Source organism: Thermobia domestica, chromosome 13 (assembly GCF_964235325.1).
Source record: "Thermobia domestica chromosome 13, izTheDome1.hap1.1, whole genome shotgun sequence".
NCBI lineage: Eukaryota > Metazoa > Arthropoda > Insecta > Zygentoma > Lepismatidae > Thermobia > Thermobia domestica.
In genome coordinates, this window is record NC_137466.1 from 62,368,863 (window position 1) to 62,389,975 (window position 21,113).

General features: G+C 33.9%; 1 protein-coding gene across 2 annotated transcripts in view; it reads left to right on the top strand.

Annotated features, from left to right (window-relative positions):
* The first annotated feature begins 13,968 nt into the window (after positions 1-13,968).
* Positions 13,969-21,113, top strand: part of LOC145669204 (uncharacterized) — a 295,922-nt gene continuing 288,777 nt past the window's right edge. The window contains exon 1 of one of the 2 annotated variants that reach the window (XM_081737532.1): positions 13,969-14,096. The gene's annotated coding sequence lies outside the window, so the exon portion shown is untranslated. The remainder of the gene's footprint in view (positions 14,097-21,113) is intronic. The other variant, XM_081737533.1, reaches the window with a different exon arrangement.

Genomic DNA, 21,113 nt, shown 5'->3' on the forward strand with positions numbered 1-21,113 from the left:
AGCACTCGTTTTACTGGGAATCAATTTTATTCCATAAATTTATTATTATCATTTGCAGAAGCGAAAACACAACTCTTTTTATCCCCTTCAAAAAATTAAGCCCTGGTAGTTGCAAACTAAACTGTTATAAGTACATCCTCTGAATATTAAAAGCCGAGAATAATGTTTCAGAAAAAAAAAGTATAGAACCTTTAAATAAAACAAAATATGAAACTGAAAACTTTAAACCTGGATAAATACAAACATGTTACGTAACTAGTTTTACATTTCTTTTGTTTCCAACCGAAGTTGATCCAATGAGAAGAAAACAAATCGACCAAATCTAGTATTGTTCGCTAGGCACAATAATTAAAAATCATAAGAAAGAAGTATAACTAAATTTACCTCAAGAGGAGCTAAATTAGAAAACAGAAGTGTGCGTGCATACCCAGACGCTCAAAGAAGAAAGCTTGAGGACTAATCTGCCACATAGTAAATGCATGGAAAGTAGACTACAATTTGACAATGAGATTGGTTATGATACTGATATAAAATACTACATGTAGAATGTTTAAAGATTGTAGGAGTCTGGGGGGGGGGGCGGTCTAGGTGGCAGTCAGGGGGGGCAGAAGTAGCTACTAGGGGGCGCTCGCCCCCCTTGCCCCCCCTCTGGCGTCGTCACTGCTAGCGCCTAAACCTAACACATTGACACACACCAACTACAAATAGACACGAAGAGCTGACATCACAGTAGCAAACTACCTTATGACTATCCATGATACACAGACACCTAGTGGAGAAAAATATAAACTACAACCAACTCATCTAACAACAGACATCACGCCAAAGGCATAAGCAGTTCCAGTAAGTGACTGAACCTATAAGAACCGGTTGTAGTCACTGTTATAGTCGAAGTAAAATCTTACTCTAAAATAAATCATCCGAACTACCTCGAAGAAACAGAATGGAGTTGAATCACCATGTAATCCTCGACCAAATGGAGCAAGAAACGCAACCGTATAGTGAAGGTTCTATGAAACGCAACCGCACCCGTTACCACACCCGATTTATTCTTACCACACCCGATAAATTGCGATAATCTTGAATTACATATTCTGACTCCTTCTGTACATTCCTTCAATCATCAGCAATAATAATAATAATAATAATAATAATAATAATAATAATAATAATAATAATAATAATAATAATAATAATAATAATAATAATAATAATAATAATAATAAAGCCTTCTCGATACACGGACAGGAGCCGCGGTGACGCAGTGGTAGCCCTCGCCGCTGGTTATAGGCTAGTACGTATGCCTTTGGTGTACGGGGTTCCGGATTCGATTCCCGGTGGGAGAGCTTTTGGAATTTTAACTGTCCTCGATGTTTCTGTGTTTGTGTCCCTGTAGTTCTAAGTTAGTGGAAAAGCGAGTAAAATAAGTAGAACCTTAGTAATAAGTAGTTAAGCAAGTTAATAAAAAAAGTGTAGAGCGTTCACCTCTGGTAGATATATGGGGTCCTTGCTTCCATCCCAGCTCGCACCAAGTGAACTTTGTGGTGGTCAAACTCCGTGTGCGTGGGTATTGTCGGGGTTCTCCCGTTTCCTCTCACTTACTTCATTCTACCATTCATTCATTTCTCATCTTCACCGTCTCCTTTAGCCTAGCCGACATAATCGTGGGACGTAAAACTGAAAGATTTCAATTTTCGATACACGGATAAATTGGAAACCTTGTTCAAATCCAATACCTTTATTTACCCTTGTAGTCAATTGTTACCTTTTCTTTTTTCTTTTTAAAGAAAACGTATTAAAATGCAAATACAAGTAAGGGCCGTTTCACTTGTCTTTCATTCATTTGCCTTTTTGTATACCATTGTCTTCATTATGCCATTGTCTCCATTTCCTTCTTGTTCCACAAAAGCCGGAGATATTTACCATTTAATACTTCCTCTCATAATTTCACATTCAAAAAAACATGAATCATTCATTTGTTGGAAATAACACTCTTATTAAAAAGACACTTAATTCCTTATTATTCCACAAACAAAAAGCTATGTCATGGAACAATTCGAAAGGGTTACTCACTCAGACTAAGTTGTGCTACGGGTGGATCTCCCATTTCACAAAATTCTCTCCGTAGCAGGCCACTTATCATGGTAGAAATCACTCAACCAACTCAACACGGCTCAAGACCTCCGAGCGAGAGGAAGACAAAGGGAGGTTTGCCAAATACATCGTCACTTTAACTTATCACAAGTTACAGCTGTTTGTTTCTTCTGTTCATTCAATAACTAGATATGCCAAAGTATTTATAGTACAAAGTTATTAAATAGTAGACTATTTAAAACCTTACATATTTATCATGTTTATGTTTCTTAAAACCCGTAAGTACTCGCGCGGGGTGTTCACAGACCCCCAACCAGGTAACTTTTGTGTTGCTGGCCGGAAGTCCAGATGAAAAAAATATTTAAAAATGTCTCAAAACGAGTTCAAAAAATCTAATACTTTTAAAAGCATGTCTAGAGTTATGCTACATTGTCTTAATTATTTTTTTTAAAAAAATATATTTTTATTGTAATAAAAGTAATATCAACTTGGGGTCTATTGGACCCCCGCACGAGTACTAGTGTCACAAAAAGGGCACGACTACTTACGGGTTAAATAAATCTCAAATTATTTTGTAAAATTCTTTTTCATATTATATACACTGCTCGTCGTTAAAAAATGCAACAGTAAGAAGGTGCAAAGATATCAGCGCTAAAGTTGGCAGGCAGAGACCTGATGGTATAAGCAGCAATATTTATATTTACCACTTTGTGCGGTGCGCGAAAACGTAGCGACAGCGGAACAGAACTAGTAACGGTCAGTAGCATCTGGAACATCAGAATGGGTGGTCAGAATGGCTACAACATGGCTCGAAGCAGAGGAACATTATGTCCAGTCAGGAAGTGTAGAAAAGTACCTATACATGTGTTATGCTACTGAAATGTAGTCCTCGGCAGGGAGCACAATAAGATCCAACACTTTGTTAATGTACTGTTGGTTGGTCAAATGTCTGTCAATGTGTACGGAGCACAAACGAACACGAAATCCAATAGTGTCCCACATCATAATATCTATGGTGCCGGACAAACGTTGCGATACAAAATTCAGGCATCGCCCAGTCTAATGCCACGGTAACATCAGATAAGGATGCAGTTATTAGAAAACTGCAGACAAAAGCAGGATTCGTTTGAAATGAGGATGTCCTGCCATTCGTCTCTTTATGTGCCACACTTTTGTAGTCTCTCATACCTAAGCTGTGCAGTCAGCGGAAGTAGCAGCAACAGATGCCGTGCAAAGTTCCACTCTGCCAAATAATGTAGAACATAATGTAGAACTGTTCGTAGAGAAAGTGGGCTTCTATTGCTTGCGTCACTATACAGGATATGGCTGTCCGATCCGGCGGAACCATACGCAGAACTCTTTTCTCATCACGGCCACTCGTATGACGCGATCATTGGGTCTGACGTGTCGCTGCGCAGTTCATTCGTGGAGTCATTGAGTCCATTTGCGCTACACTGTGGCTGCATTCCGTCCAATACGAAAATGAAATGAAATGAAATCTTTTGACTTTTACATCCCACGATTATACCGTCTAGTTTAAAGGAGACGGTGATGATGAGAAAAATGAGTGAAATGGTGGAATAAAGAAAGTGGAAGAAACGGGACAACCTCGAGGAAACCCACTGTTTGTCCACTACAAAGATCACTTGGCTCGAGCTGGGATCGAACCAGAAACTCCATGCACCAGACGTGAACACTCTACCACTGAGCCACCGCGGCCCTCTGTCCAACACGAATACGTACCAATGTCGCGAAAGGATAAAGCACACTTCTGATGCGCCACTATTCATCCGCCGAAAACTGAAACATACGGGAAGAACTGCCACATTCGATAACGAGGCATCTTTTGACCGTATGTACACCACTTACGTCTACCTCAGTCTATCACTGAACTGTGGCCCTCTTGTCGGCCTTAGTTTAACGTCTCACGATTATATCCTTTTAGCTAAAAGAAACAGATTATTAATGTAAGTTAATTATTTGAAATTAGTTTTTTGTGCGTTCCCATCCGAAACCGTGTGCACCAAAGACATGCGGATCAGCTACTAGACCCCAAACTAGCTGGGGATTCAAACCACATGAGTTCCTACCGAGAATCGGACCCGAGTTTCCCACGCTATCCCCATAGCCACGTATACACCACAGATATTTTACGTTATTCATAAATCTTCGTACTTTGTTATAAATATATTATCTCTTTAATGCTGGGTTCTTACTGTTTTCTGGGAACTTTTCAGTGGTTGCTTTTGTTCTGGAACAAGCCTTATTCTCCGTGCTACGTTTTTGAAGGAGGAACGGAGCATGATGGCTCAGTGATAGGGCTCTCATCTCTGGTGTGCGAAGAGATTCCTAATACGATCCCCAACCATGTGAGTTTGTGATGGACAACATTGTTTTCGTGGTTTTCCTTGGTGTTCTCATGTTTCCTTCCACCAATTCTTTCATAATCATTCATTACTATAAACTTTTCCTTTAGTTTAAAGCGCATAATCGTGGAACATAAAAGAAGAAAATTTTATTTCGTTTCAAATGAAGAATGAAAACCATTAAGAAATTAACAAGTACATTCATAGAAAATGTGTACACTTACTGATATTATAAATTTAAGTTGGTTTTTATATTCTTTATTCTTCTATATTGAACAAAATGTAAAGAAATACACAAAGTAAGCAGAACTTTGAAATCTATTAAATTTTCAATTTACATTTTATTATGTACTATTGCTGAACTAATTTAAAGCAGAAAAGATATACATTTCACTATTTTTTACTTTCGTGTGCACGCGATACGTGAATTCACAGCTAGGTGATGTAATTGATTTTTTTGGTAACCTCAATTAGCCAAACTTAGTGTTTTAATCAAACAAAAGTGTACAGTAAATTAACATATCACAGAAACCAGATAATTGAAAAAGTATTATCTCACAGTAAATTTCCGCCAAAATACATTTTCTCTTTATTATCATCTCACTAAGTTCAGTGAAATACTAATGGACACTCATATTCATTTTACTACGATATATATATATATATATATATATATATTTTAAATTAGAATACAGGAATTGGTAAGTATTTCCGTACATTTATTTATTTATCTGATTTGATTCTTTTGGCTCTTGAGCACTCTCCACTCCCAGGCCGTACAGGATTATACCCTTTATTTGACACAGCTGCAATAAAAAAAATCTTACATTTAATCTATGAATATGTGCGTTGGAGTTTACGTCAGTGAATATAAACCATATACGAGTATACATAACATACATATACAGTTAAATATGTTAGTATACAAAACATTAACATTAGTTAATAAAAAGATACGCAATTGAGGAAGCAGGTGGAAATCGAACTTAACACATATCAAAGTAAGCATAGACAAATTAGTATTATTAAGTACAATTATTGGTCAGCTATTAATAAAATACATTACTTATCTTGAAATAAGAAGAAAGTTTCCTCGAAAAAATATGATGTGATTGTTTAAAAGTGACTTTATATATATATATATATATATATATATATATATATATATATATATATATATATATATAGATAGATAGATAGATAGATAGATAGATAGATAGGTAATAGTTTAAAGAGAGCATTATTGCGTATCTATGGATTATTATACTGTGCTCATATCTCCACAACATACATTTGTGCTTTTGATCTTCTGTTATTACTTCAAGGTTATCTTGTATGGAACGACATCTTCAAGCCAGGCTACGGAAGGCTTGTGGGGGGAAAAAGTTTGTCACTTTGTGTGTGGGATTCTGGAAAGAATGCTACCGTCTTTCGTCATACTGCCACAATGCTTAGTAACATAACATTTGTTGAAATGCTAAATTCCCTACATTTTATCTCATATTCGTAAAATTTCCCTTTTCCCTTCCTAAAAGATTCTTTGCTAAATCTCCCTACGCCGCGGAAAATTTCCCTCAAACTAGCATCACTGTTTATAACTGGTTATATCCTATAGGTTTTCTGCTAAGACAAAATAAAATATTGACTCATGTAAGACGTTAGTATACATAAACAACTTTAAATTATTTTATTCGTTGCATTTTCTGTTACTAAATTGTACCATGCAGCAAAAATTCTTTACTAATTTGATTAATTCATTAATACATGCTTCTTACACTTCAAGACATTTCCATTCTATACTTCTTGGTTTTATCCAAGTCAGATCCTATCATTCGAATTACAAGTAGAAGGAGAAACTGATTCAGTGAAGTGTATTATACAATGTATACTAATGCTTTAACTCTTCGTTTAAAACACTTTAGTATGTTCTGTTCGTCGTTCTGTCAATCTATTTTTGTCTAACTACTTGAGTTATTCGATTACTCACAAGTTATTATTATTCCGTTTCGTATAATTTGAAATAATTAGCTTTTTGTTGGAACTACGTCATGATGACATCAGTTACCTACGTCACATAGCAGGAGTTTGAATCCATCAAAATAGCTTTTGCTAATATAATTCTTTTAGATTTAATTTGCTGAGTTTTACCAGATTAATTAATTTTCCCAACTTTAAAAGAATTGAGGAGTTTGGTGTAATAAGGATGTAAGCGAGTTTACGGCCTTTTGGCATCAAACGCATTTGTGGCTTTTGCCATGCTTTTTTTAGCTTTCTGGTAACATTTCAATTCAATATCGGAATAAAATGTTGCACGTTACATTGTTTTATGTAAGAAAAAAAACACTCTACTTAAATTTTCATCATCGTTTTTCTCCTACTGCATATTTCAGACTTACGCCCTTATTGCATCAAACATCAAACTCCTCAATTGTTCTTTTATAATGTTGCAGTTATCTATCTATCTATCTATCTATCTATCTATCTATCTATCTATCTATCTATCTATCTATATATATATATATATATATATATATATATATATATATATATATATATATATATATATATATTAGCGTGCCAAATTGAATGAAATGCAGGATTACTTATTCAATTATATCCCTTATGTTAAATGGGCGTTGCCCTGTTTACAAATATGTAACAGCCTCTAGCGACTGGAATAGGAAGAAATTAATTTGTTGGATTACATACTACTTGCAAGTATTCAAACCTGAAGGGACATAAGCTTTTGCAATGCATAAAGGTTTGGTATTTTCATGTTTTATTCTGCAACATTTCTAGAAACAGATATTATAACTGAATCAAACAAATTTTCCCTGTGTTTTGAAGTCAAAATTACTGCAGAGAAGTTAAGTATTTGAGCATTATGATAAAATAAATATCCATTAGTAGCTGAGTGCTTAGTGTTTTATGCAAATTTCAACTTGTTTGGTAGTGGTAAAACTGAATTGGTAGTGAAGGTAGACTGTTTTCAAACATGTTTTCTTTAATTAATAATTGTTCCTAAATTTTGAAAGTAAAATGATAAGTTTTACTGAGAGTTATTTAATTAGCAGCATGTGCGACTACAGAAATTCATAGCCACCATTCATATGAATTTTTTTTTACAGTGTACTAGATTAATAGGTCCTATCTTCTTCTTCTTCTTTTTCCTTTGTAATGTATAAAGCTACCTTTACAACTGAAAGCCGAGACAGTATCAAAGCCGGTAAAGGCGATAAAACCATGTAAGGCAATTGATTTTTCTTCTCCCAATTTTTCCGCTATGTAGTGTATAGAGAAGTATCTTTCTTTTCTACCAGATCCATACAAAATTCAAAGTTCTCTCAGCCTCATTGATCTCCAAGTATGAAAGAATAATAGTGATAGCACAAAGGGCGGTTTTGATTCCATTGCAGATCATATCGCATACAATCAAGATTACTCGACCATCTGCTTCTTCCATATTTCCGCACGAACTGCCAGCTAAGGATGTTTCTTGATTTTAAGATGAGAGTATTACTACATCAACGTTTGTGAGAACATGAATATGATCAACATTATGCAGTGCATGAAGAATTCTTTCTTATTTTTAGTATTTCGAAGAAAGTTATTCCAGTTACGCGGTACTTTGTTTCTGCTCTTACTTGTCGGTGTGTACTGGTTCCTCTTTGCTGCCTAACTAAACATTTCAAGAGTACTGCCTATTATATAAATCCCACACCAAATCGATGCGAATGACAGATGAGGAAGCAGCATTTTGTAACAAACTGTCCCGCAACTGTTTCTCACAATATTGTCTGGTTTGATTTTCGTAGGAAAAGAAACGATCTAGATCCATGTTTCTGCTCTGACAAGCAATAAATAATTTAGCAAAAACAGATGCTCATCAATGTGCTTATCTGTTATTTTCTGCTTAATCGGAGGTTTGACTGTGAAGATTGTAGAGTTAACTTTCTTCAAAGGCTCTAAAATGCTTTTATACTTATTAATGAGTCTTTCTTTCAGAAAAGTCTCTTACATGATTCTGCCATCAACTTCAAGCGTATTTAAAGTATCAATACCTTCCTTATGTATGCACTATCAATCTGTTGTCAATTATGATGAGATAGCCAATATTATCCAGAAATGGGTTTTAGAATTCACAAAAACTTTCTTTCAAAGCACAAGTATCACTCTTAAACATTTTCTTCTACGCTGCGTACTGTTAGTGATATCTGTTCAAATTTTCACATTCCACAGGACTGAGTTTATTCAATAACCTACATATTTCTGGTTCTGCAACAGACCACCGACGATTGTATTGATGTTTGATGTTTAACTAAACCTTAAACCATGCTATTGATGCGTCAATAACTCTTAAATACAATGTTATTAGACAATACTAACGAAATCGTGGTTTTAGGGCACCATTTTGGAAAACAGTTGCCATCTTGAATCCTAAGGGAAATTTTGCGTTGGCTAACTTCCTAAAATGTTCTATTAGGTTACAATTATAAGAGAGCCAAAAGGTGGCATGTGTTCAAAAAGTACGTACAGTATGCAAACCAAAATTGATCGTACCACTATCACTACCTATTTAAATAACGTTGCAATTTATTAGTTTCCCGTTCTCCCTCATATATATTACTATTTTACAATTGGTTTCTTTTCCGAAATAATTAACATGCAAAATTTCAACTTCCCGGAAGTAATCTTTAAATAATGTCAGTCACTGTATTAGTTAATCCAGTAGCTTTATACATTAGAAAGGAAGAAAAAGAAGAAGAAGATAGGGCCTAATAACCTGGTATACTTGATGTCTGATCCTTATCTCGGCTTTGGATTCGTGTTCTATGAGCCAGAAATATGTGTGAACGACTGCAAACATGATATAATTAGGCAATGTTAACGAAATTTCGATCTGAGAACGCCACTTTGGAAAATAGCCGCCATCTTGGATCCTAAGGGAAATTTTGAACGGTGCCCCTTCTTAAATTACTTTTTGGCTTCAACTACAAGTAACCCCCTTAGGCCCCTCTCATGGAAGATTTTTATCAGCATAATGTTTTCTTTTATGTCCCTTCAAGTTTACAAAAGGTGTCATGCTTCTATTTGCCTTGGTTTCTTCAGAAGACGGGCCTTAGTGTTATGCGTGGAACGTACTTCGACCGTTTTTACGGATGACAGCCATGTTGGATGGGGACACGCTAGCGACATGTAGTTTCCCAAACTGGTCTCTAGACGTAATTACCTTTGAAACTAGCTACCACATGGTGTGGGTTGCTATTTAAAATTTTGTAGTTATTTCTCGTAACCTCCTTGAGCGCAGCTCATGGGGGGTTCTACATATCAGTATAATGTTGTCTTTTATGTCCCTTGAAGGTTACAAAAGGCATGTTCCTATCTGCCTTGGTTTCTTCAAGAGACAAACCTTAGTGTTATTCGTGGAACGCACTGTATGTGATACTGCATTTTATAATGGAATTAATGTCTTCAGTTACTTAACCTAAAATAGAAAGATGAGACTATAAGGTCTTCAAAACTTCTAAATTTAAAGTAACATATAATTTAAGGAAAAATACGTTTACTATTGAATTTTGCATATCGTTACAACACTTCAACAAGATGTATTTCAAATTATTTTAAACGACAGTGAAGCAATAAATACAGACAGACACTACAATCGCAGTTCTACCTCACTTAGTAATTCTTTCTGATTAAATCCGTAATAGTAGAACATTTCTGCAGCGGAAAAGAGTCATTTTAATTCGTGAATGGCGTATTTAATGAACAATGGCGTATTTAGGGGGGACTCCCGAGCTTAAGTCCTCCCTGAAAGTTTATTTACTATATTAAAGTAAAACAAATATCTTGCAGAGGTTTCACATGTCCAGGAATAAAGTTAGCAACACCCCCCCCCCGAAACAAAACCGTAAGTACGCCACTGGCTCTGAAGTAATCATTTTGCAAATTTACTTTATTAGTGTAAGGGCATTTATTGAAGTACCGAGAACAAGTAATTAATTTCTTCGTGACAATGGAAATGTATACGGTTTCAATGTGGATACGAAGAAGTAGCTAATTTATTAAATGAAACAATTATGACTTATTTCAGCATGTGAAAGTGTCTTAGTAAATATATATGAAATGAATTGTTTGTTTATTTAGTGGGTTTAATCAGATTTTTCATATCTTGTGTATTCCAATTTTGTGTACAATTCGCTTATTAATGATTATATAAGAATTATAAAGATAACAGCAAGAAAACTAGGTTCCCTGTACTTCAACTGAATTATTTTGCGATATTTTCTGGTATTTTGAAAGACAATTAACTGTGTGTGTTTAGAAATCTTATTTATTTGCAGTTCCGAGAAATGCAAAAAATCAGTTTCCTACCATTTGTTACAAGATAGTGAAAATCTAATTTATTTCAATTTGATTGTAACAAGGCAATTTGGTCTGTTATGCAACATTAATTTTCCCCAATATCTATCTATCTATCTGTCTATCTATCTATCTATCTATCTATATATATATATATATATATATATATATATATATATTTTTTTTTTTCCAAACCGAACTTTATGAGCATACCTAAATATTTACAGTAAACATTCAAGTTAATTAGTAATTGTTTTCTACTCGCGTTTCGTTAGCAACTTCACATTGTCATTTAGTTGCACTTTATTATCATTGTGCTCATCTAATTGTAAGAGGCATAACACGAATCTCTACATTTAACGTTTTATTGAACTTCAGTTACATGCAGTAAATAAAATGAGATGAATGTGAAATATTCAGATATTCAGATACGATATTTTATTATAGCAGATTATTAAACGATATTTTCTTCTCAATCTTCTGGATAACATGATAATTAATTTTAAACTTTAAATAGGCGTACTAGGCGCAGAAATGCTTGAAGTGGACATTGCATTGAATCTTACGCACACATTTATAATAAGTCGCAGTGTCATGCGTACACCACTCGAAGAAGTTTGGTTTGTAAGCGTGCTATTTTCTCCATTAATATTGATACCAGAAGTGGTGGTAGAGTTTTACCACTTCCGGTTTTAGTAGAGAGGATTAGAGTGATGATGTGGACACTTAATTGATTACAGAAAACCGCATCAAGCTATCTATCACTGTTTTTAGTCTATAGCGATCACTATTAAAACCGGAAGTGGTTTATTTCTGTTATCTCCGGCTTGAATAGAGGGTTAAGAGAGAAAATGGAACCTATTCTTGGAACACTAAATCCTTTTGCCCTAAGTAGATCAATACTGAAACCGGAAGCTGTAGTGCGTTTCTATCACTTTCAGTTTTGTTAAAGACTTAAGGGTGAAGTAGACAGTTAATCGATTGCTAAAAAAAAAAAAAAAAAAAAAAAAAAAAAAAAAAAAAAAACTTCTTGCCATTTATTACTGTTTTTGCTCTATAGTGATCAACATAAGAAAACCGGAAATGGTTGATTTCTACCCCTTTCAGTTTGAAATACATCTCTTTCAATGATCTCGATTTCTAACTTTTGACTGTACATCCTGGCCAAAAATAATGGTGATTCATCTAGTAGTTATTGAGATACTTTTATCTCCAGGAGAAAATCAAATTCCTTAATGATTAGTAACACTCTACTGGTACGAAAAGCACAATCGCACACAAATTTGCTATTACAAATTCTACAAGAGTTTTATTTCTTTCTTTTTCAATCCGCTTTTTTTTTTTTTTTTGGGGGGGGGTCAAGTGGCTACAATGATTGCCTTTGATCCTCCTGGTAGTGAATCCTCTTGAAATTGTAGTTCTCATCTTATAATAAGGGTTAAAGTTACAGTGGCGTAAGCCATATTTTCTTTGTTTTCCACACATATTAACGCAAAAAGTACTGTAATAAAGTCAAGAAGAAAACAACTGTTACCTTTATTCCTAGGACTTGCACCATCATCGGTTGGCAATTGAGAGAAGCTCTGACTTATATTTTCTATTAGCAGATGAACTTAATCCAAATCTAGTTTCTGCGTCTAAGTCTTTTATTTATAAAAAGTTACTTATCACCACTTCCGTCAACACTCCGCGAGTAGTAGCATTGGTTCGTTATTCGGTGTCCTTTTGCAATAAATGGTATTAAGTTTAGGTATTCTTTTATCCGCTAGCAGGCGCCAGTGCTTTTGTCTTGTATTGAAGTGCACAGGGTATCATGAAAAGAAGGAGAGCTGATTTTTAAAGTTTACTTTGAGAAAGGTTCTTTAATATTATGACTTGTGTACCGCCGGTAAACGTGTAACATAAAGAAATTACCACTGGAAATAAATGGATTCTAATAGTTTGATTTTACCAAATTCTTAAGTTAAAGTTACTTTCAACACCTAGTTAAGTAAACTTTGCTTTATAAGTGTTAAAATGATAAATCACAAATTCTAATTTTCGCAAAGCAAGGGACATTTAAATAGATTTGACGAAGAATTCAATAAAATAAAACTACAGCCAATTTCAATAGAAAGTGAATAATACTTTGCCTTATAAATAACTACTGAGTAAAAACAAATATGGCGCGTTTACTCAGCACCAATAAGTGCTAACATAATGTTGGCTTAATTCATTGCAATGGGCCCTAGCCGATCATCAATGTCCTATAAAATTACATTGCACAGTCCCTTCAGACCGGCATTTATTATGAACCATGCGAAATAAATTGGAAGGTTTACAATGGTATTACTGGCAAACCTACAGCCAGTGAACTACTGTTAAGTTACAACTATATGATATACAAGAACTAGGTTGATATCAAAATAAAATAAGTTCAATGAAACAATTTTAAAAGTGTCCGTCTATGAGTCACGAGGAAAATAACCTTAAAACTCGGTATATAAATAATTATTTCTACCTATTTCCTCTTGACCTTATGGACTAATATAGTTTTATTGGATTGCGAGTTTTCCAATTAATGTAAAAACCGCAATTAGAAATGTGTCCAAGCGAGGGCATATTTCTTACCATTGAGATGAGCGGTTGCTCTTTATATTACATATTTACTTTAATTTGTAATATTGGTCAAAATATTTCGTATGCATGTTATTGGATACTAATAATGGACGCATGTCACGTTAAAAAGTGGGGCGAAGTTTTCATCAACTCATATTGATTGATAAAATTGAAATGAGGTCTTACTTTGTTTGAGAAGCTAATATTGCATGTACTTTGCCCTTTATGGTGAATACAAGAATAATATGAACTCCCAGAGAGACCACCTACATAAGCCTATCACCCGTTACGTAGGTACTGTCCGCGTTCCCTCTAAAAGATATCTTCACGTAATGCACACACACACACACATCCACTTGCAAGAACAATCCAAATCTGTAACAACAGAGAGGCGAGAAATAATAATAGCAAACGAGAGAGAGAGAGAGAGAGAGAGAGAAAGTTTCTTCTCGTTGAGGAAGTAGGTAGGTAAACTGATGGAACATGCGCGCTGGAATCCTCTAACTAATATTTAAAACCGAATGTGGACGCGATGCACCTCCAGATATCGGCAAGTTCGTCGGTGTAGACATTGCAGCTGCTGACACCTATTGGTACAGCCAGGAACGAGAGGCACCGCTTCCTTTAATTACATTTTTTCTTCGTGTCAAGTTTCTTTGCCGCTTCTTCCAACAGGTGAAAAGGAATGAATGTTCTTGTGATTTTGTTTTTCTTTCTTTTAAATGTGTGTTTCATCTTTCTATATTAATATATATATGTGTGTGTGTGCATCCTATACTTTTACATTCATATCTATTCGTTATTTACAAAAAAAAAAAAAAGTTTTAACGAAATTATGTTAAAACTACAATAGAATGATATGTTCGTCGGTGAAGTGTCCGGAGGATAATTTTTCGAAGAGTTAGAAGCATTAAGAAATTTCCTTGAATCTAAAGGAGGAAACATTTTACAAATAATAAAATACGCACGATAATATTAACATATGCACATGTATCCGTCAATTATGTTATTTATTTAAGAGAAATAATTTTCTACGTGTGTCTAAGTGAAACGGGGTTTGCTGTTGAAAGTTGGATCTTAACTGGTAATCGGTCTTGTATCAGAGACATTATACTCTAATGAGGATCGAACCCAGGGCTACGAGTACAGAATACACACGCTTTAACCATTAATCTAACCACGAAGAGGAACAAACTTCTGAAACATGTATATTTAGCACAAACTTCCTAAACATATGTAGATTTACGAAACTTTGCGAAAGCGCAAATGACGCGTTACATAGTAATATTTATTTTAACAAGAATATTAATCCCGTCATAAATACCTAAAACTACTTTATTTTCACGAATTAAAAATCTTTAACTTTCCTTAGTGCAATGATCGTTAAATACCGAATACAGCCAAAAGTACCGCGTTTTCGTATTTCTTTCTCGTCTAGAGTGATAGGTGGATCCTAATAGTGTACCAAGTTCAACAGAGACATCCTTTTATGCCATTTCTGATATATTAAAGTCAGTTTATGTTTTCAGAAGTGCATTTTATACCTTTTTTTTCAAAATCAGAGATACTACCTGAATACTTCTTTGTATCCAGCAAAGCATCGAAAAATCAACTTTCAATGCTTATAGTAAAAATTAGCAATACTATGACTAATAAATATTGTTGAAGTAGATAAATTGTTAAATTTTAATCTATATATATAAAAGAGAACGCACAAATCCTTTGTTACCTCATCACGCTAATACGGCTGAACCAATTTCTTTTATTTTTGGGGGGTTATTAGGATTTGGACCCTAGATGGTTTTTATCATATCACTTTAATTTTTAATTACCAGTGTCTTGAGATAATTGACCATTCAAGTGTCCATAACGTACAAATCCTTTGTTAGTTCATCATAGGTAAAAATAAACGTATTTATATGCAACCCGCATGACCGTGTCACTCGGCGGGTTAACATAAATGACAGGCGATATAATGTTAACATTTACTGCAATCTACTATGGTTTTTATCATATCACTTGAAAGCGAAAACTTCCGGGGTGACCGCAGCGAAGCGGGGCGGGTTAACATATCACTTGAAAGCGAAAACTTCCGGGGTGACCGCAGCGAAGCGGGGCGGGTTAACATAAATGACAGGCGATATAATGTTAACATTTACTGCAATCTTCTATGGTTTTTATCATGTCACTTGAAAGCGAAAAAGTAAAAATTATCTAAGTAACAAAGTTTATTGCGTTCCGGGGTGACCGCAGCGAAGCGGGGTGAACGCTGCTAGTCTTATATATAAAAGAGAACGTACAAATCCTTTGTTAGCTCATCACGCTAATACGGCTGAACCAATTTCTTTCATTTTTGGGGGGTTATTAAGATTTGGACCCTAGATGGTTTTTATCATATCACTTTAATTTTCAATTACCAGTGTCTTGAGATAATTGACCATTCAAGTGTCCATAACGTACAAATCCTTTGTTAGCTCATCATAGCTAAATCTAACCGTATTTATATGCAACCCACATGACCGTGTCACTCGGCGGGTTAACATAAATGACAGGCGATATAATGTTAACATTTACTCCAATCTTCTATGGTTTTTATCATATCACTTGAAAGCGAAAAAGTAAAAATTATCTAAGTAACAAAGTTTATTGCGTTCCGGGGTGACCCCAGCGAAGCGGGGTGAACGCTGCTAGTCTTACATAACGTAAAAAAATAATAATCCACAGTATAATTACAATAATTTCTGCTTATGGTAAACTTCGTGGTACAGTGACTGTAATTTAATATTTACTTCGTGACTGTATTTGACAATATCTAATTGAAATTTTACTTTAAAAAATCTTGCAGTGATTTCAACAAAGTAGGCAGTAATAATATACCAGTAACATCCAACATAAAGTTTGGTTTTGTATTTTCTCATCGTTAACATCAAGAACATATGATTTTAGATTTTATGTAATAGTTCTTGTTACCTTTCATTTAACAATGTAACTTTTTTTTGGAAAGAAATATACTTAATAATTACGAAACGGTATTTGGGAAATAGAGAGATATTTGATAACACGGATATTGATATGGATTAACTCAATTATGTCCCGAAAAAATGTTCTGGTATAAACACAGGATCAACTTGACAAACTCACAATTTCAAAGATGGAGCAATGCAAGTCATACCAGTAGTATGCGCTACTCGTAGAAAGCTAACGTAATGTCTCAGCTCTTTCCCTTCCAAAATTCTATGCTGTGCTGAATTGAAAGAGAAAGATATGTTTGCTTTCAAAAGTGATCGATATTTATATCCATATATGTACTTTAAGCTGAATTTTATACCCTTATATTAAAGGATATAGATAATGTTACTATTGACAAAAGAATTAGGTTTCATTAATTATCCAAATTTCTTTATTTGAGTTAAGAGGCCTCATCCCGGCGAAATTAAAATACCGCTAATTTCACAATAATTATGTAACATCTTCAAATAAATAAAAGGTAATTGAAATGTGTAACAAGAGCGCTCTAGAAAATATTATTTTGCATGAAGTAACGTTATCACAAGTTACCTAGTGGCTTTCCGTTTTCAGCCGTTTAGAAACGCGAAAATAAATGCCGATTTTCAAGATGGATCGAAATTGAAAGCAGATAAGTGAGTCGTGATAACGGTATCTCATATAAAATAATATTGTCTAGGGCGCTCTTGTTCCACATTTTGATTATTTTTCTTTATCTATTTGAAGATATCACATAATTACTGTAAAATTAGCGGTATTTTAATTTCGTAGTGATGAGGCCTACATAAGTAGAACCCTCTCCAGTTAGAGTTCATGTAATTTTAAAAATTTAGCCATCCAAAAGCTGTAATTATTCTGAACATTTTCGTACACAAGAAATAATCTGGAAATAATGTGATAGTTTCTTTATCACATTTATGTTATTGATGTCGACACTTTTTTTTTACCTAGTTTAAATCAAACATAAAGAAGAACATAAAGGTTACCCCGCTCTACTTCTCAAGTTCTAATCTTGACAAGGAGCAACATTGGTATCATAATTCATATTAAGTTTAAGAAGTTATTAAACATAATTTTATCTCAGGATAATAGCGGAACTAATTAATTAAATTTTTCTTTATTGTACAATGAATTTTCATTTTATATTAAACCAGTACAGACTCTAGAAGAGTTATTTGGAGGGAGATGTATAGCCTCTTGCGCAATTAATGTTACTACATCAATTCAGAATAAAGTACTAGATTATTTCAGATTTAGATCTTTAAATCTGAAATATTTAAAGGGAGGAGGTGGTCCCCGTCATCACCCTTCCCTGGTTCTTCTATACTGTGTTTATCAGATCTTTCTCACGCTAAATTCACCCAACCCTCAACTCATTCTAGAAACTCTATTTTGAGGGATAATCCTATACGAATACACAGACTATGAGCTCTATTACATATCTGTGTGCGTCAACGCAACGTAAAATTCACGTTTTAGTTTGCAATAATCACCATAACAGTTATAATCGTAGGTTGCAGTTTTTGAGTTGTGTTGCAATTATCAAATTTTGTAAAGATTGACTCATAATGAGACCCTATGTATTCTTTAAAATATAGTCTGTGTATTGAGAGAGGGACGAAATTTTTAATACATTTACTGCTCATAAATTTTATTAAAATTACATTATATAACTGCTTAATCATCAGCAATGATACTTGCATACAATAATACATTTTTTCGTTAATATTATTAGAAGGAATCACTGGTGAATTAACAAACAATATATTAACGTTATTGGATATTGTTACTTAATCTTTTGTAATATGGATCATTGCTTTTAAAATACGAACCATATTGCATTTTAACGTTATTTAATAGTGATGTAGTGACAGTATAGTATGTTTTGTTTTGACTGTACTGTAATTTTTCTTCACTTGGCTTAGTTTTGAGTTTAGCATCCCTTTCAGTAGCGAGGCTATGCGATGTGGATCTACAGCTTAATGTGCTATCCGAAACCCATGAGTTCCCGCCGGGAATCGAACCCAAGTCTCCTACATCAAAGACGCATATACTAACCTCTAAGCCACTATATTGCTCTTGTAATTTTTCAGCGTTAACTAAATATGATTCTTGAAACACTTTCAATCATAACTAACAGGATTTATACTGTGACATACTCAAGAAATTCACTATTAAAATAACCTGAATTTGTGGCATATTATTTCAGTGACTTTACTTCCACATTTCTAGCTCCGAAAAAACAGATTATGTTGAGTAAGTCAAGGAATTAATTTGATCCTATCTGTAACAGTATAATTAAACGAACAGTGCATATATTAAATGATTTTTGCGTGTTTCCCGTCAATAGGCAGTGCTGCCTATTAGGCAGCACTAAGGTTGTGAGTTACGGGACATAGCATTAAAATAAGCTCCGAACCACAACTAGGGTTTGAAGCTGGTGCAGTTAGAGAGTGCATAAATCATGAATTAGGATTATCTCTCTCAACATAGGATCTTCACCTCCACCTATCACCTCCAAAAGAGCTTTATTATACGACCATGCCATCGGCCCTGCATATTTTAAATAATTATTGATATTATAAATAATTGAATATTCTAACTAAAGCATATATGATGCAAAACGTTAGTGGGATAGCCAAATTCGGCATTAAATGTCACAATTTTGAATGTGTTGAATAAACACTGAAGTTTATTCACGTAAAATTAGAGCAAACCAACGGCAAACGTATTGCTATAACAATAATTGTCTAATTACTCATTTCAATATTTATTTATTTGTGTACTGTAACATAATATGCTTTTCCAAATTGCAGTGTTTATCCTTCATGATATTTATATATATATATATATATATATATATATATATATATATATATATATATATATATATATATATATATATATAAAATTTAAGTTCAGCACGAATATATGAGACGTCCGAGCCATATAATCTCCAGCCGTGAGTTGAACCCAGGTCTCCCACGCTATCCACGCAGCCACGAGAGAGCTCATAATATAAATTCAATTTCGCTTTTGAACCTTGTAAGATATTCATAATTTTTACATTCCTTTTATAATTTCAGTTTCCTGTTTGTTTATTAGATCAAATTTTGAAACTTAAATTTCATTCTAACTAGAACTCTGAAATTGTGAAGCCAATGACAATGCAAAATTCTCACATAATTTTTGTTGTAGCGTATCGTTTTAACTGCAATAAAACTAATACCTATTTAGAAACGATTGTCTAACGCCTGCTGCTTATACAACCTATACTACCACAGAAGTTTAGCTGGTTGCATAACGATTGGGTGTTCGGTTGACTCCAGCAAGATCATCTTTGTTTTCGCAATAAGATCAGTAATGCAATCCAACAATGCAACTAAAAGTATTGAAAAAAGTGCAAAAAGTAAAATAATAATAATAATAATAATAATAATAATAATAATAATAATAATAATAATAATAATAATAATAATAATAATAATAATAATAATAGTAATAATAATAATAATTTAAAATGTTTAAAAATGACGTTTTTATTATAAAATACACTAAAAAGGAAAAGTTTAAAATGAAGAAATGGCACTAAAATTAAAAGCGTTGGAAGTGAGCGAAGCACTTCCCCAATATCTATGAAAGCTGGAGCTGTCAACTTTAGGAAGAACCCACAATATCTTTCATCTTAGTCCCATTTTTTCATTTAGGGGAGCATGATGGTTCAGTGGTACAGTTCTTACTTTTTGTGCGTAGAGTTCCTGATTCGATCCCCGGCCAAGTAAGTTTTGGTGGACAACATCGTGTCTATGGATACTACAGTTTCCTCCTACTTTCCCATTCCACCAATTATTCCTTCATTATTCACTTGTTTTAATCATCGTCTCCCTTAGCCTAAAGATCATAATCGCGGGAGTGAAACTAAAAGATTTCCATTTCTTCATTTAATACTATCAAAATATTTTTTCACCTTTTTCAAGCATTTTTAATCAAATTTTGTGAATAACGCAATAACTGAATCATCCTACAGAAAAATATACTCTCTAGTTTTTAGTATGTTTTACAAAAGTACTGTTTAAAAAAAGTTTTCTTACAGTAATTACTAATCACAGATCATGTGCTTGCGTTAGTTAAAGCTGTAATTTGATGATATTAACAGAATTGCAGGACTAGTTTGCGCAAAAAGTTGCACTTTTACTGAAAACAATGCCAGTTGATGAACATTCACTTAAACACTCTCGTTTGTTTGCAATAAATATTATTTACTTTCTCTGAAAATGAATCTGGTTGTTTTCCTATAAATGACTTTCAATTTCAAAATGCCGGCTAGTGGGCTTAAGCTCTTACAAGATTCCTGTCAGGGACTCCACAATCTGCCAAACATTTACCATATTATTATTATCACTATTAATTATAACTATATATTAAGGTAATGGCTTTTTGGTGGTATCCGAGATAATAATGGTAGCCAGACATAGGGGTTTTTGGTGGTTGATATTGTTGCTCACCGCATCGCTTTCTTTTCCCCCTCTTTTTTTTTTTAAAAAAAAGATACTTATTAGATCGGAATTAACTATTTACTAAATAATCATCTGCCTAGTTGTCTACTGATGTTGCTTTAATACCGAAAATTCTGTTCGTTCACGGGGAATTGAATCCGTAATCACTTGAATCAAACACCAATTGTTA